This window comes from Plectrocnemia conspersa, unplaced genomic scaffold (genome assembly GCF_051122295.1).
Source record: "Plectrocnemia conspersa isolate PC_06_02 unplaced genomic scaffold, ASM5112229v1 ptg000004l, whole genome shotgun sequence".
Classification (NCBI taxonomy): Eukaryota; Metazoa; Arthropoda; class Insecta; order Trichoptera; family Polycentropodidae; genus Plectrocnemia; species Plectrocnemia conspersa.
Window position 1 is genome coordinate 10,947,669 of NW_028277168.1, and position 26,354 is coordinate 10,974,022.

The 26,354-nt window shown below is 33.5% G+C and overlaps 1 protein-coding gene and 1 long non-coding RNA gene across 5 annotated transcripts in view; both read left to right on the forward strand.

Annotated features, from left to right (window-relative positions):
• Positions 1 to 26,354, forward strand: part of LOC148235868 (uncharacterized) — an 85,597-nt gene that overhangs the window by 44,318 nt on the left and 14,925 nt on the right. The window lies entirely within an intron of this gene.
• LOC148235871 (uncharacterized) lies at positions 16,447 to 24,852 on the forward strand. The gene is made up of 2 exons (XR_015809403.1): positions 16,447 to 21,020; positions 24,581 to 24,852. It is a non-coding gene; the product is annotated as an uncharacterized LOC148235871 (long non-coding RNA).

Here is a 26,354-nt window from a genome sequence, read left to right on the forward strand (position 1 = left end):
TAGCGATGTACAATATTAATTAATAGCTCGGATTATCCGGCAGTAACCCAGATAATCGAGAGGATACATCATGAATTCGGTAACTGCTATAGTTTCGTATAATTTCCTACTTGCAACAGCAAGTGTAACGCCTCTAGCGGCATTCGCCAAAGCGACCACATCCCAATTCACACATTAAATCCACATAATCATGGTAATACCCCGATTTTATTACTTTTAACAGCGTGTTGCTTATGCGGTATGAAAATCGCTCACTCTACATTTGTCCCGCCAATTTGCAAATTGGCCGTCCGAGACGGGCGGTTAACGCCGAGTTAGTTGGGCAGTTACCACATTGAGTGTAGTATATATTATGTAATACGATATCTAATCGAATCGGTCGGCCTTCCCGCCAGAATGTCGCGAATTGAGTCAGCGCGAGTTCAACGTATCGAGGCTCCAAGGCCAGACTTCTAGTTGTAGTACTTCTGATATGTAGAGACACGCGCGTGTGTAGTCCGTATGCAAATTTCAAATTTCCGCGTTCGAAAACAAGCACAGGTCGGTAGCGTGGATAATCCGTCGCGAAAAACACTCCTCTCGAATAAATTACTGAGACGCACAAAAGACGTCGCTCGTTGTTCTAAACACCGATCCTAGATTATCATCTGTTGTAGTTGGACTATGTACGTATTAGTTCTAATTGTATCAACAATAGGCCGAGATGATATGGACGATTTGGTGTACTTAGCGTGCGAAAATACAGTCGCTGTAAATAGTGATTTAAAATTAACACTACAACAGCATTTTTGAAAGTCTTCGAATTTAAACTTCAGTTTCTAGTTTATTGGTCAACTTGAGTGGTAAGACGGTCTGAATACTTGATGGTACTGTTAATGAATAATTTATCTAATGAAACGTTGAATGTTTGATAATGTGAACGATGCCTTATTCACCGCTTAAATGCCCTGCAATGGTTTTAACTTGAACGTGTTATACGGACGGGAACACTACAAATAATCTAATAACAATATTCCCTTTTCCGATCGTGAAGCGTGATATTATAAATGTGAGATCAATACTTTTTTAATTAAATTATTTTTAACACATTTATTTTAGTTGTGTCGTAGTAGTAGTGAGAAATATGAAATTGACCTTTATAAATAATCATATCCTGAAAAATAGGACAAACTTACATATATACAGACCTGCCGAGAGGGGATAAATTCTCAGGGACCGTTCTCATTGAGTGGCCCGACTGAAAAAATCATAGCAAGAATATACTATGTATAAAAAAAAGTAAAAACTGACCTCAAATAATGAATCTGAACTAAACTACAGTTTTTCGACATGTATATACTGTAGTATTTCAGGTATAAGTTCCTTCAGCCTTTTTTATAGATACAAGAAATAAAAGGCACGGAACATTGCCTTCAAAAGCACCCACTTTCTGGGTAGTACTTTAACAATAAACATTATTTAAAGGGACAGATTGTAGTTTTTTGACGTGTTACAAATTATTGTTGAATGCTCGTTAACGAGCGTTGCAGCGTTTCGACAGGATGAAAATAGCACAGTTGACCTAGAAATATAAGTCAGAATTACATGTGCAAATGTCACGTCGCTACCGTTCCCCATTTGAGAGTAGTTCTCGTGACAGACCGACACGTGCATATTTTCTGTTTTATAATATAAATGCGAAAATCGCGCGATTGCAAATCCACAGAATATTTATTATCTGCATTTAGATTTGTTAAGTAATTTAATTACACTGATGCTCGTGTGAATATAACGCGATCCATATTAATTTTTTACACACGTCGTCAACGTAGCGTGTCTTTAGTAGTAGATTATCTCACTATAGTGTTCAAAAGCGCATAATTTATACGCCCGAGTTATAAAACAATATAATTTTATAGCACTTAACTTAACTCGATTATTTAATTTAGTGTATTGTATTTTTTTTATAAAATATCTAAGTGTTATTCGACTATTGTGCGGTTTTTCTTCCAATCGTTTTTTCCTCGTTTCGAACAATCGGCAGTATGTTTCAATGGCGATGACAGGTTTCGAAAACATTTATTATGTAAGTCCGTTTTTGCGCACGTCTTCTCGTTTATCCATTTTTTCCTTTTTATGATTTATCTCAGAGGTTCATGACTCTTTTATGCCACCATCAACGGAGTCGATATAATTATAAAGGTGGGCGCGATTAATGCTTAACTTTTGACCTTGACTCGTACGTGTTTTATTACAGTCGGTTGTCTCTGGTTATTTTTTTTTATTATCTCAAGTTGTCTATTCACAGTCGCCAGTTTTTTTTATTATTCTTTTAACTCGCGCTTATTTTTCTCATGCTTTTTTATTTTACTATTTTTTTACAGCATTTATTAAATCATCGACGTGTCTAATATGGGTTGGTGAACCCGATCCGGCGAACAATCGCGATCGTGACATTGATATCTGTTTTTTATTGCTAATATCTGGTCGCCATTTTTTTGCTGCCTCTTGTCTCGTTACCGGGCGCGCTTCTATTGGACACTTTTTCGTGTTCATTGTCCAAATTGCGACTCAATCGTGGCCACGTATTATTTGAGATGAATCACCCATGATTGATGAATTGCTCTCTGTTTGACTTATCGTGCACTGAATTGATTAATTAAACAACTAGGCAATTATGTCATGCGTTTCATAATTAATTAAATTGTGTTTGTGCAATGATTCTCGAGTTTTGATATTGATCAGTAAACGTATTTAGAATCTATGAGCATTTTATTGCCGCTCATATGATTTTATGAATAATAGCAATATGATTAATAGGCGTTATGATTAAGTAATTCGTCCCAGTTTTAATTAATTAATCCTAATGCGTATTGTTCTGAAAATCGCCAATGAAGTAGAAAAATGTATACCAATAAATGCGTTATCACAATCAAAGTAAGTTGGTGGTGAAATATTATAATTATAATTTATCGTATAGCTTATAAACTGGTCGTGTGTCACCTTTAAGTTTGATTTATAGGAATAATTTAGTTGAAAACCTTTCATTATCTTGTCTCGTATATGCATAAGAAACGGTCGAAAGTTATAGTTTATAGAAAGTATTACAAACTACAATAAATTTGTATTGTGTTATTTGCCATTTATACCAACTATAGTTTGTTATGTATTTATTAAAAAATATATATATACAGGCGGCCCTCGACTTTCGCACATAAATGGTTCCTGAAAATGTGTGCGAATGTTGAATGTTCGAAAGTCGAGGGAAGTCAAAAAATTCTGTGTATTTTAAAATATTTATTTATCAAGTAAATATAAGATGTTTAAGAGACACGTTTAAGTGGGGTTTGCGGGTGTTTCCTTTGAAAAGTTATCAAGAGTTAACTATTTTCCACTATTCTTTTTCTTTTCTTCATATAGTATTTTATAACATGCTATGTTTTTATTGATCGCCCTATGCACTTGAAATATGCGTTCTCCATTGGGATCACAATCTTCCATAATATTTAAAAAATTGTCAAGGTGCGTGAAGGCTTCATTCATATTTTTCATTGTTAAAGAGTTTTCCAAAATAAACCTGTCTCATATACATTAAATATTTGGCTAGAGGAATATTCTCAATCTTCAATAATTTTGGATAATTAGGAAATAAATTCTTTTGCAGCATCTTTATCCGCATCAGCCGATTCTCTAGTAAATTTAATATTATGAAAAGAATACCTCATTTTAAAATTGTAAAACCAACCGTTACTTGCTTGAAAAACCGTGCTAAAATCTTTTTTTAATCTATCATTCCAATCTTTGTGCAAACTAAGAGCTTTTGCTTGAATAATTGAAATACTCAGAGTGACATCTTTTTGATGTTGGTCATCGATCCACGATGACAAATATTTTCCATTTCATCCATGTTTTTTTTTTTGCTGTGTTTTTTTGGAAACATATCTTTAAAGATTGTGGAAATATATCTTTATTTTCCACAATTTTGAACGTATTTCTTAATTATATTTTTATTTTGCAAAATTGAACATATCGTAGACCTGTTTCTATCATACGAACGTCCGATTGAAGCAAAAGATTCACCGCTTTCAGAACGTCTAATAATTTCCCTATTTTTCTTGAATCGTGTGTAGTTTATGAGTCTTTGATTTATTTTGGTTCGTATCAACACAAGTTTTTCCGTTTCTCACTCATGTTTATATTTTTTTAAATTTTTAAAAAAAAAATGAAATTAAAAAAAATTGTTTATTTTTAAAATGTGCGAAATAGCGAAAGTCGAACGTTCGAAAGTCGAGGGCCGCCTGTATAATAAAAAAATTTAAAGCAACTTCTAAAATGATTATAAAGGTTGTGAATAGTATAATTAAAAGTAAAACATTTTTCATTAAGAATAATATCAAGTACTTAAAGCGATTAAGATAAAAAAATGTTTTACACGTGCATAAAGTGATTTGCACCGCAAAAGTTAATTTAACACCACTTACATTAAACGAGAGGAAATTATCCTTGCAACCAATTCACCTATCTAGTATGTACTTACCACACGCATGGTAAAGCGATAAATAACCAGGGCAGTTCTCATTGCTTATATTGCCCTTTTACCATATACGATTTTATTTGGCGCTTTAAGATTGTGTAATTATATATCAATTCAGCGGATGCATACCTGCCTTTATGACTCTTTTACGCCGCCATAAGGAAAAGACGCGATAATTGAACGACCCGCGTAATGTTTCTCGGAAACGCTCGTGTAGTGAAATTTTGTCTCGATTTTTAACCACGGCTACTGTGCGTAGCAATATCGGAACGTTCAATTATAAGCAATAAATTTAATAGCGGCGTTCGCTACTCTGAGATTTATCTCAATTAGCCTTCTAGTCGTGCCCGATTGTGAAAGGATAACGTTAGAATGTTGCGACGACTATACTGCGCATCCACTTCGATTGTATTGATCTTGCGACTTTGTATAGGTTATTTTAATGTAAAAAAATGTTTTTGGCTTCTCTCTACCCGTGAGCGTAAAATCTTTATTATATGATAAAACGCTTTCGCATCTTGTTTTTATTTTATTTTATTTTTGCTCCTCTCGTCTTTTGCGTAATTGAAATTATATGAAATTTATCATACGGTATATATCTTCTTTTGATCGTAGACGTTTCATAAAAATCTCGCTTTTTATTTTATTTATGTTGGCATGCGTATTGTAAATTATTTTGTAAGCACCGTGGGTTGTAGCGAATTGGGTCGAGGAGAACGGGGGCTCCAATCCCTACTACGTATCTTCCAAAATGTTCCTTTGTGTGATACATTAATTAAGTGTTTTGTTCTTTTAAATTGTAAGTATATAAAACAGGTTTGGTTTGATATGCGAATGAGCTACCGAAGCTACTACCTTTTTATGTAATATTACGTTATACATTGGAATCCCATTGTAATTTATTAAAAAAATACATGCTTGTCATGATCAGTTTATCGGCTGTTCTTACAGTGTATAGGAAGCGTTTTGAAGATAGGGTCACCAACCAGAACTTATCGCTCGAGATGGTATCATTTTGCAAAAGCGGAATCCTTCGAAAGTGGAACGAAGGTGTGTCGCAAACGTCTGGTCGTCACGGTGCGGCGCTCGCCGAAGGTCTTGGTCCTTCAAGGCCAATGTTAAGTACAACGGCCGCGGGTCTCCTTATCGCCCACACTGTTCTATTGATTCTTGATCGCAAAGGTGAGGCGAAAGGAGAGGGAGTGTCGCCATATTGCGAAAACTGCACGCACAGAGGTGTGAGACATGTGCTAAAACAAAATCTAAACGCTCCAATCGAAAGTATATAACTTTTGATACAATCGCTATTTTGGGCTTGGTATTATTTTTTATATGTATGCTTTCAAGTCGGAAAAATAGCTACGAGGAACTGAAACAAATTATGTGAGATGGTGTACGTATTTTTTAGGTTTGCCCCATTAATTGTGCATTCTCATCAAATCGTAGCACAGTGCTTTTCCTCCAATGTTTAACCTTTCCTTTTCTGTGATGTGTAACTAGTACACATTGCTTCAAATAATTTAAATATCTATATAAATATTATAAATACTGGGTTGGGATTTTAAGCATTCCGCCATGCTATTATTACATATGATATTTTCATAAGTAGTGAAAAATATTTTTACATACTAATCATTATTTATTTACATGTGAATGTCTATTTTTCAGTGAAGCTATATTTTCACTAGACTTCGTGACTTCAAAAAAATACTAGCGAAAATATAATTTAACTGATAACATTATATGCTGCTCTAAAACTTAAATCAGCGAAAGCCACAGTGTCCAAATTTTATCCGCGCGATAATAATGTCTATTGCTATATTTGAACATTGGCGTTTGCTATTCTATATATAGTATCATAATAACTTCAATGTTTTCGAGATAACTCTTATATTCCATTTATGATGTGCATAATACATTTTCACAAGTAGATGTATATTTTTATTAGTGAAAATATAATTCAACTGATAGGCGCTAGTGATATTATATGCTGCTCTAAAATGTCTCTGAAACTCAAATTGACAATCGCGGAACGCTTCCATTTCCTGTTCAAACCCAAATCTAACTTACATGAATTAATCAAACCCAACTTGTCCTAATATAAGTTTTAAAACTAATTATAGTTTTAGAATTTTCACTAGGTTAAGTCCGAAATACAAACTAAGCGGAAGAAGAAATACATGCAGATGTCACATCTCGCATATTGATACATAGATTGTCTGCATTTCGATTTTACATTAAGTTTAAAAAATATGATAGCTATCCTTACCGATATTACTACGGACTTCTGATATGAGAGTATTGGTCAAAGTATATTAAAACTGAATTTTGCTCAATAAGAGATGGCATATGTCACGCGTGAGGGACGCCGCTCTTGTCTCTCACTCACTCTCATCCGAGCGAGCGAAAGGGAAAATAACTCACTGACCGATCCGGGTGCGGGTGCTGACCAGTAGCTCTAGGGCCTCCGTTTAAAGCTATATATTCTGCTACTTCTGCCACTCGGCCGATATTTTTTTTCTATTTACAGCAATTAAATTTAAATTATTATTACATGTTAACCTCAACTATGAATAATTAAAGCGATATTTATGAATTGTCCGATTTGAAATCACTCATTTTTGTCATGTATATATACTACACAGCACAGTAAGGGAAAGTTTAAATTCATCTGCCCACTGTTTGACTTTGTGTATGAAAGACAAGACGTGCTTGGTATCTTGGTATATTTGAAATCATGCATCACCCTCCATCTTTTCAACTTAATTAAATGGTGAAAAATATAAATCTTCGTATCAAAACGCTATTAACTTTTTTTAGGTTCAATTTATATAGTTACGATTCTAATGCGATTTGAGTTCGTAGCTACATATCTTTCTTTCAGTTAATACATTTACCTTGACAGACCGTGATTGTGATTTTATTTTATGTAATGCTTGATGTTTATTTAGCCAGAATGGTTACGAAACAATGAGTAATTTAATAATTAAGATCACGTAGGGCTTCTTTGCGCAGGTAATTTCGTGGTTTGGAGGTTGCGGAGGTTTTTGCGCGTAACTCGAAAACCATTTGCGGTAAGTCATTTGATATTTGTTGCTAATTAAAAACCACCCCTAGTTAATTCGTTTGGCTTTGGTTATTGACGTTTTTGAACTTTCTATTGTTTATTCAAACGTGTTATCCTGAAACTGACCTACGTGTTCTGTGTCATTTGGTCTATCCGTCATTGTACTTGATATTAGTATCTGAAAAAATCCACGAAAGGACACTTACGTTTGCTTGCGTCACATCATTAGTGTCAACGATATCTTAATAAGCCAACTCCGTTGGCCGCAATTTTCTTAATTTATCAATGAGTTCAAAGTGGTCGCGAGTAAATTTCTCGCTTCACGTTCAGAAACAATGATGTTATTCGCAAGTAAACCGCTCTCTGCTCGCGATAGGCATTATAGGTACTCCACTCCCACCTTCTCCTTCGATAACGACCCGGGATGTGCTCGTTGTGTAATTTCCAAACGTCTCACTCGTCGGGGAGAGAGGCCCCCATTACCATTATTGTAAAGTCGTGATCTCGAGATCATACACCCGAACCGGGCCGGGTCGGCTTTATTGAATTTTGTTCGCCACCGACCCGGCCCTCCCGCCCACGGCATCCAGGGGCGGCGAACGGGCGGACACCTGTTGGACATGGCGGCCCGTCTAGGGACAAATTTAATGATTTAAAGGACAAACATGTCAAGGCCGGTAACTGTGCATCATGAATTCACACAATGCTTTGTGGGCATTGTAGTTATTGATGTATCGCAAAATGATACGTTAGATACCCCTGCAAAAGTGAGTGCAGTAGTATCTGCTCGCATTATCCCCTTTTGCGCCCGTTTAATAACCCAAAGACAATCTTCCCAGCAGCGAGCAGCAGACCGAGCAGGTGTGTTTTTGTACAACCTCGCACACACAAGCACACAAACGGTCGTATTGATTATCGCCTTTGCTGAAACAATGCACACACAACCCTCTAGAATCAGCGCTGGGATCTCTGTCTCAGCGGCCATATTCACTCTCGCCGAGATGCATCTGCGGGCAGTTCATTAAATCACGAAGTACGAGCTTATAAAGTACCCGTGATACATACACACAAGCTATAGATATGAAGTGCATACCAAGTAAAATTCACAGTGTTACATCGCATCGTTACGCAACTCGAGTACTATATTGTTTAAAACGTTAATAGAAATTATTATAATTCGGATGAATCATATCATGCTAAAGGCTATTAGAATAGATGTTCTAACGCCCCGAAGAGTGACGCGCGTGCAAGTGAGTGAATTGTTGTTAACATTTTTATATCGAGTTTCACCCTTCCACTATAAAATATATTTTTACTGCCGATAAATATGTTTAGGATGCTCCTCATAAAACAGTTTCGTATTGTAGTCACGTCGGCAATGATGTGCTTCATAATAGGAAGAATAAAAAGACAAACGCTTCAGTTTCTCTGTACTTTCACCTCGCATCTCATAATCGTGCCGTTCCGCAGATTATCTCCTCAAGTGTCACATCGAATGTCGTTCACCGCAGTTTCGACATATTTGTATCGACTATCTACAGCTATTAATGGTGTCGCGATAAAGTCTAATTGCAACTCATTGGATAATTGCCAATTAAATGATTAATCTTCGACTGTTGACATTTACGGTATGCGGCAATACTTTGTAACGTGTACATAACTATTATAGGGGCATTCATCTGATCATTAAAAGGTATTTATGGGTCGAAATCGTAATAAAAACGATGGTTTTATTAGAGTTCTGCAAGTCGATCGGTTGTGTTGACACCAGATGAATTATGATGAATGGAGCGGAATTTCAACATTGTATAATACATAACCCTTGATAATTGTAGATCTATTATAGGTTGATCAACAAATCTAGTCAATTAATAACGAGATTGCAATTCTACGAATTATGTTTCCGGTTTGCTTATATTTTAAAATGTCTTATTTAATACTCCAGTTTATCTCAAATCATAACAATGTGTAATTAACTTCGTATGCCGCAAAGGAAACGTAATGAGTATAATGATTATGTGAAAATAAAAATAACGTACTAATTAAGCGATCTCAAATATGAGCCTATGAGGTGTTCAAATAATAGTTTTGAATATAATGAGGCTCATATCCAAAAATACATCTTGATCAAAATTAGTACATTCTACCACACAAGCCCAGTGACCGAGAAGTTTCGTGGTCAAGGATCGGTGATTAAATTTTAACCGGTCTAGCCGTTTTCCCTAATTTGGTAGGTCATGTTTAGGTTCAATTTGTAGTCGTTCAAATTTATTAAACCAAGTATATTCACAAATAAAACAATAATACAAACGCTCCTCTATTCTAAAGTGAAAGTTTGACGTACCGTATATTGTAAACGTTGGTTATTAACCGTTTGAATGTCACGGTGCGACATTTGCGAAATAAATACACAGCGGTGAGATTGGCAGATATCCTGAAAATTATTGCGCAGTGCATTTTTTATTATTAACGTATATTTTAACGATCTCATATAAATTACGAGTTTCTATTTTGTGTTAAGCATATAAATATGTATGGGAATGTATTATATGTGGAATTCAAACCTTCTGAGGAAATTTAACTGTCAAATGTGTCTGTGTAGAATTATATTTACTATAAATATGTAAGATTTTACAGCTAGTCACGATATGAAACACAACGTGCCTTGAATATCTCATATTTTCCCGCTAACTTTTTTGTCCTTTTTCTAGGTATATTATGTGCGAATTTTCGTACAAAGATTCTGAATTGCTCCTACATATACTCACTATTGTAATTAATATTTTAACTCTTTGGACTCGCGGTGGGCTCAATAAAATCTATTTAAAAAAAATTTTATCTCGGAATTTTCAGGTAATGGTTTAAAAAGAAACAAACTTTTTATTTCTACGACAAAAATACCTATTCATTCAACATATGGAATTAATAAAAAATAGTCTGCTTCGGATTGCTAGGTAGATGCAGCGGGTGCTTGAAACAATAGTCTGTGTTGCGACGTATCGCCGTGAACATCTTGTGTATTATTGTTTGAACTGCACTTACATTTCAATGGTATTATCATTTATTAGTTAATTAGATATTAAAATTAGTGTTTTTTTTTATTTGTAGTCCAGAAGGATGGCTTAAACTATCAAAAATGAATTTAAATGTAGTGAAGGTGATGACTAGTACATGAATATTTTAGATGAAGCTTTAGAATAATTAGATATAACATAAAAATTACATTTCTTATGCTAAAATATGTTATTCCTGTAAAGGTTTTCTTTTTAAATAGTCGGGGTATTTTATTTTTAAAATCCTAATCAGAATTTGAGAACCAGAACCCAAAGTCGCAAAGGAAGATAAGAAACGATTTATTGCTAAACTTATTTATAACTAATATCTAGCTTTCTTTAAAGGGATTGCTTTAAAAAAATATTACATTTAATTTTAAATATTAATTTGTCAAATAAATATTCAATATATACATTGAAGAGTTATCGCAATTTAAACCCCCTTTTATGTATATATATATAATACATATATATTAAAATCTGTTTTTTTCTCTTTCAAACATAATTATCGACAAATTCACTGAAAATGACTTGGAGTTGATGAAAAACTTTTAAAAATGTATTTGGAGTGCAAAGGGTTAATATGTAGTGAAACAACGTTTGTTCCTTAATAGTTCTGCTAGCATTCAGTAACTTGCTGAAATCATATGGCAGATTTTCTAGAACGGTTAAAAAATTTAGTTGTTCTAATTTTAATAAGATTATTTTTTGCCAGCTTATAATTAATAGCAATAAAAATAATATTAACTATTTTCAAACGGCGTCCGTGGCATACAATCAGTTTAAATAACAAACAGGTTGTGGTTCAAATGTATCCCTTTTAGGAATGGGAAGGTTAAAAGAAGCTATTTTAAAATAAATTCTTTCACGCTCAATATTGGCTTGTTGCACTGTCTTGCAGAAACCACAAGTTTCGTTGATTGATATGTTTCAAGCCAGTATCGAAAATTCTCCACAATCTTTGGGTTTTGCTCTTCCGTCCTGGGAACAATAATTGTTTTAAAAAATATTGCAGTGGTTGCAAAAAAAAAATACTTTCAAGACCAATGCTATAAAATGTATTTAATTGTAATAAAATCTATGAAATCATTACAAAACAATGGTGCACGTCAATCGCGTTTACAACTTTGCATGTCGCGTATATTATATTATACACACATAAAGCAGAACGCGGTCATAGTCTGTTGGTTACAAATTACACGTCGCGATGACATGGCCATTAATCATTTGCGGTTTCGGAGACTGCAGTTTCGAAACAAAAGGAACGGCGCGATTTTTGCGCCGCTGCACTCATATCGGATTTTCGCGTATAAAAATAATAAAATATTAAATAAAAAAAACTCACGCCGCGTAGCAGTATATGTGTACGAAAGATCGACGAATCTTTTGTTGTTTGCTATATACCTAGTAAGTGGCTCGCGACTTCTCGCCCTCGCAATCTCGCCGGAATCTCCTTCGTCGCGCTCAGCTAATTGTTGTTATGGTAATAAGACCGCGCCGGTAGCCGAATTAGCGTCGCTCGCCGATCCGTATCGTCGTCGAGAACAAACACTCGAATAAAGCAGTTTAGCGTGTGTAGATAGATTCAGGCGGAGAAAGAAAGAGCGGGCGGCCTTCATATGTGCAAGTTGCAAATTCTTATTGATAGCATAGATTTTATTTTTAGAACATAATTCAATAGTTCAGTTCATCGTTAAACTGCTCGAAAACGTTAGTTTTTTGTTCACAGACTAATACACCCAATCTTTAACTTGGCCCATCAGTTTATTATGTATATATAAAAAATATTTTTTGATTAAGCAAACGCGGAAAATTACGGGCAGCTATTATTTAAATTAATTTATTATTCAAGCTTACTCAAAAATAACTTGACTACAATTCGTTGCACTTTTCTTACCACAAAGATGAGATAACTCGATAGTAAAATTTTCACCATTCTGAAACATATGCTATGAAAATCCTTCATCGTCAATATATTTAGTCTCGATATAAAAATTATTAATTTGTTTATAATGTTTTTACGGCTGCTTTTGCCACAAAAATTGAATTTTATTATTTATAATAATTCGAATTAATCATTAGTTTGCTATGTTATCGATTAATTATACGTTAAAATCTATATTTAATTTATTATGCAACAACTATAATATAACAAAAAAATGCATGTTATTAAAAACTAATAACCGATTTTATCTCTTATGTAAATGAAATTGTTTATACGTAATATTATGCACTGCTTTACTAATCAGCGCATAATTTTACATATAGACCAGGTTATTGAATCCTTTTGACAAAAAATTAGTTTATCTATAGCGAAATAATTTTATATATATGCGTGTAGAAAAAATAATAATATGTAAATGTCGCAAAAAATATATAGTCAGGCAAAAACTAATTATACCAGAAGATCAATTCAATATAAAAATAATCATGCTTTAAAATCAAACACTAAGTATTTTTTGCAGCGATTTTAAACTGAGAATTTCAGCCATAATCATGAAAAGACAAATAAAAAATAACCGTATAAAAAAAGATTTTTAAATAATTATTTATTATAAACTCAATGCTGTATTAAAAACATTTGGTAAAAGAAAGATGATAAAGCAATGTTATTCTAGTGTGTTGTGAATGTTAAAAGTTCAATTATTGGTCATATTTATATTTGTCAGTGAAAAACAAATAGACGCCAAACTCAGATGATCGCTGAAAAAAAAAAAAACATTTCTTTAAATGTATGGCAAGACAAGGGTTATTATAAATATAATATATGTATATAAACTTACACCTATCAATAACTGCTTTATCATCTTTAAAGCCAGTTTTCAAATGATTTCCCGTTCATTTATTTGTGATAATCGCCAGAATTTTTGGATTCAAAAGACCAGAGCGAATCTTGGACAAAACTTATTTTCGGTGTTCTCTGCCCTGTGTACTTACACGTACCTGCATACCCCCCACTGCGAACGACCAATCACAGGTCAAAAATAATAATTCCATTATGATTTTCTAGGCTTGAATTTAATGGGCTTTTTTTTCTGTAGCACATGAATAGTAATAATCATTTTTCGTAGTAACTTTCTGTTTCCATAACAATGATGTCGATTATCAAACCTAAAATCATACACAAATAGAATTTTTATGTTTTTTATAAGTTTACTAGTTTATGATAAATGTATATGTATAACCATATAAAGTCAGTTATTTTTTATATAAATACATACAATATCCAACCGTTTATATAGTATAACAAAATAAATCAATGTGTGCTTCTTCTTTATTTCGCAACAATATGTATTGTATAAACATCTCGGCTTTCATAAAAAAGATAAGGCCTTTGAAACGTGCGAAATCGCTCGCACGCGATCCAAAATGATTCCGCACGCATGATTTAACCCTTTGCGTTTCATATTTTTTTTATTATTATTTATCGAAACTGCTGTCCGTTCTACCAGTTTTATTTCAATCAATTTATCGATTTGTATTTACGAGACGTTTTCGAATCAACTAGCACTAAGCCGCTCCGGTTGGCGACCCCTGCCCTTTTAATTAATTATTCAAACACCGCTGTTGACTAAGCAGCCGTCCGACTAAGTGGCTAGACACACCCATGTGTACGTATTATAATAGCGTGTAGATACATCCAAATCCAACCGAAAATAACAACTCTCTCCTCACTCACCCATCCCGCCTTGTCTGGACTCAACCAGACGACTTAAAAGTAGTCCCATGCCACCCCGTGCAATATATAATACATATATATGTTTATTTCGAAGCACGACCTTATTTTATTTTACATGGTGAGTATTGGCCTCCGCAAGTCGATCATATCTAACGTTGACGTGTTGTTTCTGCGATTTCTCACCCCCGTCCTCGGTGAATAATAACAACAACAACCCCTTGCATACGATCCCCACTCCGTATTCAGCTTTAACACCTGCCCCTCTCCCCATTCGCCGTGTGTCCGGCCGTATAATGGTAAGGCTAATTTAAATATGGTCATACGTAGGCAAACACACTCGTTCGAAACGTTGGTATCAACGATCAAAACCAACCCCTGTTTGCTACGCACGTCGGGGGGGCGAATGTGCGGTCTAATATATATGAGTAGATCATTTTTTATGTTTTTTTTTTCGATACAGTGTGACCAAAATCGCACAAATGAACCTCCCGTCTCTTTCTAGTCTAGCCGCCCTCGTTAAAATTTATGTGCACAAAAGCGACGCCGAAGACAAAGCGATTTGTTACGAGAGACAGTGATGTATTTATTGTTCGTCTTGTGCGAATGGTAATTAATGTGTGCAGTTTTATTATCTGTTATAAAAAAATCGCTTTTCTCTAAAATGTGTTATAGATTATACGCATGAATTATCTGCACTCAGATCGCATATAAATACACTCCAGTTGTTCTAAGAATATATTACTACTCGAGTGCTGTAACCCCCTATATTTATTTTAGATGTTTCAGAACATTTTTATGAGCTACTTTATATAATTTAAATAATTATTTTAAGAAAGTAGTTTTGTGCTAGGCGATACATTCTTAAAATAACCAGAATTTACGTACATGCATATGTGTAAAACTAATTTAATTTTAATTGTTAAATAACAGTATTTTTCTATTAGTTTTGTTTTCAATTGGTAATAAATGTTGAAAGTTTCAGTTTATTTATACTGACTTGCTATACTGTCCGTTATTTTTTCTAGTAGGTCTTAACAATGACGTGTTTAGAGGTTTAGGATATATACATATGTATATTCTATTGTCAAATTAAGAGTTCAACCTTTGTTTATTGTTAGTTATAAATGATTATATGTGTAGTATAGCTTTAAATCGGATTTATGTACATATGCATTTCTTTAAATAAAACTAATTACAATGTATCGTTTAAATTGCACGCGTATTAAAGTTAACTGCTGTTTAACGATTGGCTCAAAATACAATTAAATAGATACATTTTACAATGCGTTCTCAAAAATACCATAAAACTGAAGCTTCACGATAGTGACTCAATAAAATTATTTTAACATCCTAGGAATAGTTTTAAAATAACTTTCCTAAAATATGCAATAAAACCATTCACTTAAATGTTTTATTCTCTCCTCTTCTGAAATTGAATCGATTTGTCTGACGGCACGCTCGTTTAACCTTTATAGCTCTAAATGATTTTATTACGCTATAAAATAAACATTTCGGTAACCTTGTTAAAAACGTGATTGAACTTGAATGTCTTAATGATAATAAACATATTGTAATATAAATTGAATTGAAATTATTACCGCGAAATCAACTAGTAGATTATAAATTGAATAATGTCGCTTCAGTACTTGGTGGTTATATTTAATCACAATAAAAATATTAAAATGCTATAATGTGACATTTTGATACACAATAATAACACAGGACGAGTATCCTAGGGTGTACAATAACCGGTCAACCGTGTTTGATCGGTGATATATCTCAATCAGGTTTTTTCCTGTATCATATTTTCGCGTCATCTCGCTTCACTTTACTTTCATTGAGATCGTTACATATTGCAGCGCATTGTCGATTGCGCAAGAGCGAAAAACGCGAAAATTGGATTACAACAGAATCCGGAAAGATTCGCATTTCACTGCTAGACTTTCTCTCGGATCAATCTCGCAATTATCAATGAGCGCATACTAATGCAGTGTAATGCCAAAGGACGGCGATCCTGCGGCGAGTAATGCGTTTATGATTGGCCATTTGCATGTGTGGCGATATATAAATAAATAATAATATAAATAAATAAAAAGGAATTATTAAACCTGTTTCGTCCCCGCGACCGTGGAAAGGACGGCGTGTATGCGCGAGACAGGACGACCCTCGCGATTCAATTATGCGTTAAATATTTGTACAGGATATTAAATTAATGCGCGGCGGCATTGAAACGACCGTGCGGAATAAGGATAAAGCGATTCAAAGGATACTTGAGAGGTGAGGCGAGAGTGTTTAAGCTTGTGTGGTTTGACGCGCGCGGGTTAAATTGTAGTCGACATTCAATACCTATACAGTCGAGCCGTTCAAGAGAGACCACTCGATGTAAACAACGCGAGTACGATTATTTTACATGAGTACAGCGTAGTGGTGTTTGTACTGGTACCCTCAACTTTGAAACGAACGGAATACCAAATTTGCCCAATTAAGGTGACGTTTACAATCTTTTAATAATTGACACGTACCAAACGCATAAATCGGTCATAAGCGTTAATAACAAATCATGTATGTCAATTAATCTTGCTTTGATGAATGTTGAGATTATAAAAATAATTTATAAATCATTGATTAAAATTGGGGTGGCCAACATTGAACATTTTTCCGGCCCGTGAGATTCATCACACTTTTACAAAATATATTTATTTTATATAGACAATTTTTCACTCCAAAAAATGTTTATAATGTATCTAAATCTAATATGGGGATATATAATTTTATATATGGCCCGCGGAGTTATGATGCATTTCCAAAGTGGCCCACAAGATCATTTGGGTTGGCCACCCTTGGATTAAAATACATCATTTAATAACGCAATAACGGAAATCCAATATTTTAAACAAAAATACAGTAACATAGAAAATACTTTGATTAGAAAATACTGTCAATCACAAAATCCATTGATCTTAACCCTTTGAGTAGTGAGTTAATTTATGCACATTTGTTTATATGCTAGCTAACTTGGGAGTAAGTTAATTTTACGTATTTTTCCATAATTATTTATGTTGTTATTTTATATTACATTTATAGTAATTTATAGAAAAAAAACAGTGATTTTCAACGTTTTATTGCTTTGATTTATTTTACTATTTTTTTGTATTAGTATGTCTTAATAATTTGTTATGTTAATTTATTTCGTACTCTTTAATTTGTTGGTATTATTTTCAATAGAAATCATTTACATTAATTCAAATTAATTAAAAAACAAAATATAAACTTTTTTATTTATTATTTCTTCGGTTATATATGTTAAAAGTGGGTTAATTTCGTCAGTGGGACCTGGCTGTTAATAAAGAGTTAAAAATTTCACGTTTAATATTTTTTTCGACTTATCATTGCGGAACAGATTTCTCCATCATATATGACAAAAATTACTTAAATTAATTGACGGACGGAATAGAGGAACCTCAAACTCTGATGCTTGCACTACACTCTGGAAGTCGGCCGAGATCTACGACTTCCGAATAAACGCCCACACTGTCGCGGATCTCATATGCCGTCCGGACGGCGGCCGTGAAAGACGTCCGCACGGCGGCTGCTGTCGCGTACAGCCGGCATATTTGCGCGCGATCGAAAAATGTGGCAAATAATCGCAATTTTTAAATTGTCATATTATTAAAATTACGCTACTGATAATTATAAAAGTTTGTGTGGGTACTCACCAATACAATATCAGTGAAAACTTTTCGGTCGTAAATATTCAATTTACGCAAAATCTTTGTCGGCTTTTGCAAAATGCCATAAGGCATAAAAATGATACTTCAGAATACGAACACCACATCTGTGACTATCCTAGAATTTGTCGCCATCGATTCTAAATAAGAATTCGTTATGATGTGACATTTATATAAACCAATCTAGAAAAATACTTAAAGATATTCGAAACGATTTTTTTTTATCAAAATCAAGTACCACTAATTATTTTTTAATTATTTAATTTTATATGCAAAACAATATAATAACGATATCTGTTAGAAGAATATACTATCAAAAATATAATTAATCCTTTTTGGTGCCCTAAAATATTCAAAGATGTCAGTAAGAGTCTGTTGAAGTCCCCGATAAGCATGTGGTATTATAACTTGACCATGATGCAGCGCTCGACATGCGTGTTAACCATAGGCCGCCTACGCGCATACTGAAATTGAACCGAGCTACTCGTTCTATCTCAGTTTGCGAAAAACCATATTATCTCTCTCACTGTCGTCACTTAACACGCAAGAGAGCGAAAGGGGAAGTATCTCACTGCTCGCGCTCGAAAGAGCAGCTCCGATTTCGGTTCCTTTGACTTCGGTCTGTTTGCCGACAATGTTCGGAAGCGCTCGAAACTGTTCAAGTCGACTGAATTACTTTACCTCAGCTATAGTACTTGCCCCTTCTTGTGTTGAAGGTCTTATATTTAATCAAGAATCCATGGGTCATTTTATAATTAAATAACACGGTAAATTGGGTGCGTGTAGTTGGGGGGCTAGAAAATACTCAAACTTGTGTTGCGATACGTACGTACTCCTTTTGGCTCGCTCACACATTAAATAACGGGCATTCAAATAACATGTCACCGTGTTATTGGGGGGTCTACTGTACATATATTTAAATTCTATAAAATGAAAAACATTAATTTTGCAAAAGTTTTACGAAACAGTAATTTACTTTAAACGGAACCGTTTCCCGAACGCTGAACATGGTTCGTGAAACGGTTTTAATAACAGTTTTATAAAAATATCTAAAATACTCAAAATTACAACGTGCAGTTTGAACAAAACCCAAAAAAATTCGCGTTAAGCTCTAATAAGGTTGTCAACATCTCGTTGTACCAAGAAATAAATACTTGATTTAATACTAAAGTCATGTTGATCATCAATAATACCGATGTTAATCTTAACCTTATCCAAGATAAACCTAACCATATGGAGAACAAAAGTTGAACATGATTTATGTTGACATGTTTTAATATACAAGTTAAATTCAACTGATTCTCTAACCCCTTGTTATATAATTACAAACTCATAACTCGTTTGTTAGTCTAAAATTAGTAATACTATTTAACTGTTTTGGTTGAACTTTGCCAGCTAACTGTCGGATTAAAGTGAAAGATAAACACTGCTTCCACTTATATTATACGTTGCACACACGTGGTATGTATACTCTCTTGCACGTTCTTACGTATGAGAAACTTTGGGAAACTCAGCGTCGTGATAGATGCACGTAATTAAACGTTCGAATCGTGCACTTATCCGATATGTGTCGATCGCTCGTTAAATAATAACGACACGAGAATAATGTCGCCCTCTGCGAAAGAAGAGAGTGCGCCATGATTTATATTCTGCGCCCGTAACGACTAACCCTTCTGAGAATTATGCCGCTAAATCCTAGAAGGCTTAATAATATACTATTACTGTGATTCGATAAAGACATTTATATATATAACTATATGATATGCTATGCGATCAACCTGTCGTCCTGTCTGGGCCGACCTTAACCTGTTCGCTGCCGAGCTTCGAAATGCGAATTAATTCGAGCCCGTTCGCGACGCGAATATCTTATTAGTAGCGTCTTTGTCGTTGTTTTTCTTTTGTGTCGGATCTTAGAATTTAGAGTCTTGGTCGTTCTTGAGTGATCATTTGCGGTCACTCAATCGTCCAGTTAACCCCGTTCATTGAGACCCGCCGGGATTCGGTCACGTCTAATCTGCAACGTCACATCGTGTACCGAATGACATTGCGGTGTGACAATCGCCCGAGACAAGGTTATATGCTGTGTATCTGAAAAAATATGTCAGCGTTCTGTTTTATTAATAAGAGCCACGCGGATGTCGGTCGATCTCGACAGCAACAGCGAAATTCCAGAGACATACGAACTGAATCATGACTTAAACTCTCCATATTTAGTGTATCTTATAGTTTAGTATAAAATCGTATTTGATAAAATATAGACATTCTTAAATAAATATGAAAATTGAGTGTATTTAAAAAAATATACAATATCAATTTCTCGCTGCGCGGTTTATGTCTTTGAAATGACAGAATTTAATATTGTAATCTGAAATAATCTAACGGAATTAAAATTAATAACAATCATTATCAATTCCAAATCTATCAGATAAGAAAGAATAATAGTGGACCCTCATGAGATTTGAACCCATGATCTTCAATTAACAAGCTACGAAAAATATCAATAAATAAAATTATTTTTATTTTCTCTGGTTTCCATCTTCTCTTTCAAAACTTTATTTCGGTGCAGTTCGCGGGTGTATACTCGTAAAATAAAAAGTTATCATTTACTACAAAAAATACAAAATTTTGGTGAGAAGTAATAAAAATCTCATTTAGTGGTATAAATAAGTAAGGGATTTTTAAAACTAAATTCCGCAGTTAACTGGCTAATAAAAATCTGACTATAAAATTATTTTTCTTTTAGTTCAGAAAAGTTATATACTAACATTGGTGGTTCTTTACATTAAACTAATTGAAAAATGCATTTATAAATTTAAAACTTTGGATGATCATTTATGTAAGTCTTCTTTCTTAAAATTTAAAAAGGTTGTAATAATCAATTAAATATTTTTCTCATATTTCGTGCAAATATAAATAATTTCGTATAAAAAATTATAATCCTAGTTTTTGTTTTAAATGCGAGTTTGTCACAGACTCTAGAGTGGAATTAACCCGCTGGGCAGTATGGCCGCACGTATGCGGCGACACTCAATGGGTCCAGATAGAGTATCGCCGCGCATACGCGTCCACGACCATTTCACTCGATTTTTTTATTTTATGTTTGTAAATTCGATTTATTTATTATTTATCATGACGATACTATTTATTATCAGTAATATTTCGATAATAAAATTATAAAATTATAATAATTATTAGTATTTAGTATGTGAAAAAATCGTAAAAATTGCGAATATTACGTATGCGCTATTTTATTTATATTTTTTAGAGTTTTGTAATGTCGATCAATTATTTATTAATCTCGGTAGTACATATCAATGATATTTGGATATCAATGATATCTGGATATCACTTATTTATAGTGAAAAAAAATAGTATAATAGATGTACACAATCTAAATTCATTGTTTGTGATTCTTGGAATTGATACCATCAGGATCACAGATGTTCTTTGAAGATTCCAGGCCTAAAATGGAAGTAAATATCGTATTCAAGATTTTAAAAATAATTACGGAAATAAATTTCAAAAAAATCTTATCAGTTTTGTCAACTCTGGTGTTCGTAAGTAAAAAAATTAAAAATAATAAATGTAAAAATATTATTATTTTATAATAATATTTATTTATTTACATAGTAATATCAAACATCTTCAATGAGTTTGTTTTGAGAACAAGCAACATGTGTTTCTTATTTCAATTTAGGTTTTGCACGTGACAAATTGCTTTTAGGCACACAAAAGAGATTCGCATTTTTGGTCAAATCCCACTCTTATCAACCCTCAACAATGCTTATAGATTTTTTTTAGTCTTTTCGGAGAACGCTTTGGTATCGGATCGCGACAATTAGTTCGATAATTATTTCATTTCTCTCCCGTATCGTGTAAAAATCGTAAATTTATAAGCATGTCCCGTAAAATGAGTGATCAAGAAATAGACAAAGTTTTCATCGATAGTGAAGACGAAAATGTGATGGAAGATTTAGAAGACTTGGTGCTCCATCTAAACAATTCCTCAGATGAGGAAACAGACTCCGAAGAGGAGGCTGAATCGCCACTCGCTCGACGTCCTCGAAGAGAGGAACGAAAGTGGGAAGATGGTGATTTCTCCCCTCAGATACTAGAATTCAACAATTCATCATCTGGAATTCAGTCTTCATTTCAAAGGGATACTGAAATTTACTATTTCACCCTTTTTTTCAATGTTGAAATTATGAATAATATTGTAACGGAGACAAATAAATATGCTAATCAAATAAGCATAAATATGAGTGCAAATTCTAAACTGCAAAAATGGGTAGATACAAATATTTCGGAAATGTATGTATTTTTAGCTACTATAATGTTGACTAGTTTGGTTGGTAAAAGTTCCATGAAGGAATACTGGTCAACAAATCCAATTATTTCGACTCCATTTTTTTGAGTATTTTTTTCCCAAGACCGATTTTTTCTTCTTCTGCGAGCACTACACTTTGCAGATAATACAATCCGGAGCAATGATGGCTTACAAAAATCCGTCCGCTATTAGACCCAATAAAAGCCACGTATAAAGCCGCATTTTACCCCTTCCAAAACTTATGTATTGATGAAAGTCTATTACTATGAAAGGGGCATTTGTCATTCAGAATTTATATTCCATCAAAAAGAAACCGTTTCGGTATAAAAATTTTTGTCTTGTGCGATGCACAGACTGGCTTTGTGATTGACATAATTGTCTACACGGGAAGCCAGACGGATATTGATGTGGATGAAGCCACTGGGATTTCAGGATCGGTAGTCAAAACAATACTGGCATATTATTTGGGAAAAAGGCACCGATTATATATTGATAACTGGTACTCGAGTCCAGCATTGCACTATTTATTCTAAAATAAAACTCACGCCTGTGGCACAATTAGGGCGAATCGTAAAGATTATGCTAAATTTCCCACAGGAAAGCAGAGTCGTGGGTATGTAAAGTTTCTCCACTCTGATATTTTCTTTGGTTTATTTTCTGTTTTCTGGAAACTTATTTCAATTGTATAACATTTTTAGTTGCTCTTGTTATTCTACCTATGTAATTTTCCACATATGAGATATCGTGACTTGTAAAAGATAAACACCAAAGAAAAAAATATTACAGTACTCGTGGACCCAGAGCAAGAAAGAAGAACTAACTGATTATTTTTTATGTTTATATAATGAAACTTTACCTATATGTACACCTTTATTATTATATATAATAGATTTTTATATGTTACTCTCTTGTTTTTATATTTTTATACATTATTCACATGAAAAAACTGACAATAAAATGTTCAGAACCACTAATTTATGTTATCAATAAAACAACAATTACTCTAATATAACGTGAATAAAAAATTCATAAATTGATAAAAGTGAGACATAAGTAAAACACTTACAATAAATGTTGAGAACCAATACAATTGTAAATAAAATAATAATAAGTTGATAAAAGTGAGACATAAATAAAAAATGCTTATAATAAAATGTTGAGAAATATTGAATTTACTGTATCAATAAAGCAACATTTATTTCAATACATACGGGAATAAAATGATCATAAGTTGAAAACAATGAGACCGTAAATAAAATAATCAAAAGTTGATAAAAGTAATATGTAAATAAAAAAACAAAAAATGGTGAGAACCACTAAATTAATTTACCAATGAAGCAGCATTTACTCTAATATAAACGTAAATAAGATAATCATATTTTGATAAAATTGAGAAATAAATAAAATAATCATAAGTTGATAAATGTGAGATGTAAATAAAAAACTTACAATAAAATGTTGAGAACCACTGAATTACTTTACCAATAAAGCAACATTTACTCTTATATAAAGAAATTCTATTGTAAATATAAAATAATCATAATTTGATAAAAGTGAGAAATAAATAAAATAAACATAAGTTGATAAATGTGAGATGTAAATAAAAAACTTACAATAAAATGTTGAGAGCCACTGAATTACTTTACCAATAAAGCAACATTTACTCTTATATAAAAAAATACTATTGTAAATAAAATAATCATAAGTTGATAAAAGTGAGAAAAAAATAAAAAAATGCTTAAATTAAAATGTTGAGAACCACTGAATTAACATTATCAATAAAACAACATTTACTTCAATATATACGGAAATAAAATGATCATAATCATAAGTTGATAACAGGGAGACGTAAATAAATAATCATAAGTTGATAAAAGTAAAATGTAAATAAAAAGCAATAAAATGTTGAGAACCACTGAATTTTCTTTATCAATAAATAAAAATTCACTAATATATTAAAATTTACTCTAATGTAAATAAAATAATCATAAGTTGATAAATGTGATACATAAATAATATAAATCTTATAATAAAATGTTGAGAGCCACTGAATTTGCCTTATCAATAAATATAATACAAAAAAAATATAATACAATAAATAAAAATAATAATCGATGAAAAAAATAAACAAAACGAATTTAAAAAAAAAAAAAAACTGAAAATTAACTCACTCCCACGATGTATATGCCGAAAAAATAACTCACTACTCAAAGGGTTAAGAAGAAAATAAAATGTAATAATATATGTATGTGTAATTCTAGAAACTGTCGATCCTTAGCGACCCTTTTTTACACAGGAGGATTAGGCCGTTTATATTACAAAAACGCCGTAAAAACACGAGAGCAAACGCATCACGTGCATACACAACAGATATTCTCTAGTCTGTGCGTGCATATCATGTTTATTTTACATAAACAATTTTTGTTTTCTTAATGCCGAGGGGATACTAATTTATTAAACTACTAAAAAAAAAACCGAAAAAAAATATGCAACATGTACAAATAATATCTAACCAGTTACATTTTAAATTTTAAAAATCTGTTTCAGATCGTTATTTAAGTGATTCGGTTGTGCACCACTACACCACTGTTCTCATTTAAATAACGTTGTCCACCACGCACATTTGCGGTAAAGAAAAATAAAAGCACATGTGCTCTCTACTAAGGCAATATTTAGAAGCGTATTGGATTCGACAATTTTAACACGTGTTTTACAATCATGTATTACAATTATATTTTTATCTTCTTTAACCTAGACAGATGTTTCGATTATAGTTAAAATGTAAAACCAATTTTATCTTTCTTTTTTTTTACAAAAAACATATCATTGACAGATTTGTATGGAAGATCCGCTTAATATGTGATTCACATTCCCGATTGAAAGTTTTCTGAGACACCGAGATGATTCGCAACAATTTAATGTTGCCAATCTAATCAAAAGCTTTTAACAATAATCGATGTACGGAACCAATCATTATTTTCACTTAGCACCGATTGTACGAAGTATCTCGAAAAAAAATTACCACACCATTACAATATAAAAATTGCACTGTTAAAGCATTCATCACTTTTCTTTTGAACACGCGATCCGCGCGTATATTATTATGACTGCGCTCACAAACAACCCTTTCATTTGCCACTTCACCGTTTATTACACGCCACCTAGATTGCGCAAATCCAACCCGATTATTTTCTAATCGCTCTTCCGCGTACAATAGTATCCGCACTATTATAGAAAATATTTCAATCAATTAGTGAGGTGTGTAGCCTGTACTCAAAGCGACTAAATAAGGGCAGTCCGGCTCGAGACCGGTCCGATGAGAGTGAAATTGCGTCGATTTTTTTGCGAAATCGATACGCCCCCTTATCGGGTTTCTTCTCGAGATATTGTTACGTCAAAATTGTGTACCCTCGTCTGTGAGTCATGTTCGCAGTCGTTGCTAGGTTTCAATCCGCGATTATTGATGGCCGTATTGCGAGATCTCAATCAATTAGCGAATCGCGCCGTCCATACAGATGCGTCGCGCTGCTCCCTGTGTAGGTCCTTGTAGGGCCGCAAGAGCAAGTCGCGGCTTTTTATAATGCGTAAACCACATTCCAGAGGATCGGACCTCGTGCGATGAACAGGTCCACGTTCCCATCGGCCCTCCTCCCCGAAAGAACGGTAGCCAACGACGCACTGTCGAATTTGCGGGGTGGTCTGACGCTATTGTAAAGCCACGTTCACACTTGCGTTCGACACTAGTTAAAGACTCGGGTAGACCAGCGCTTGAGGCGGCAGCGACACTCACTACCCTGAGGAAGAATATCGAGGTCTATTTTTTCGTCTATTCCAAGTGCATTAAAATATCAAAAAACTGTAATTCAAACGTATATTAGTGTAACTGCAAAAAGTAAACCTGAGGGAGAATCCCCCTGTTTAGAATCAAAGACAAAAGCAATAATATCGTGCCATCGCAGTGGAAACGCTCCGTTAACTAGCGTTAAT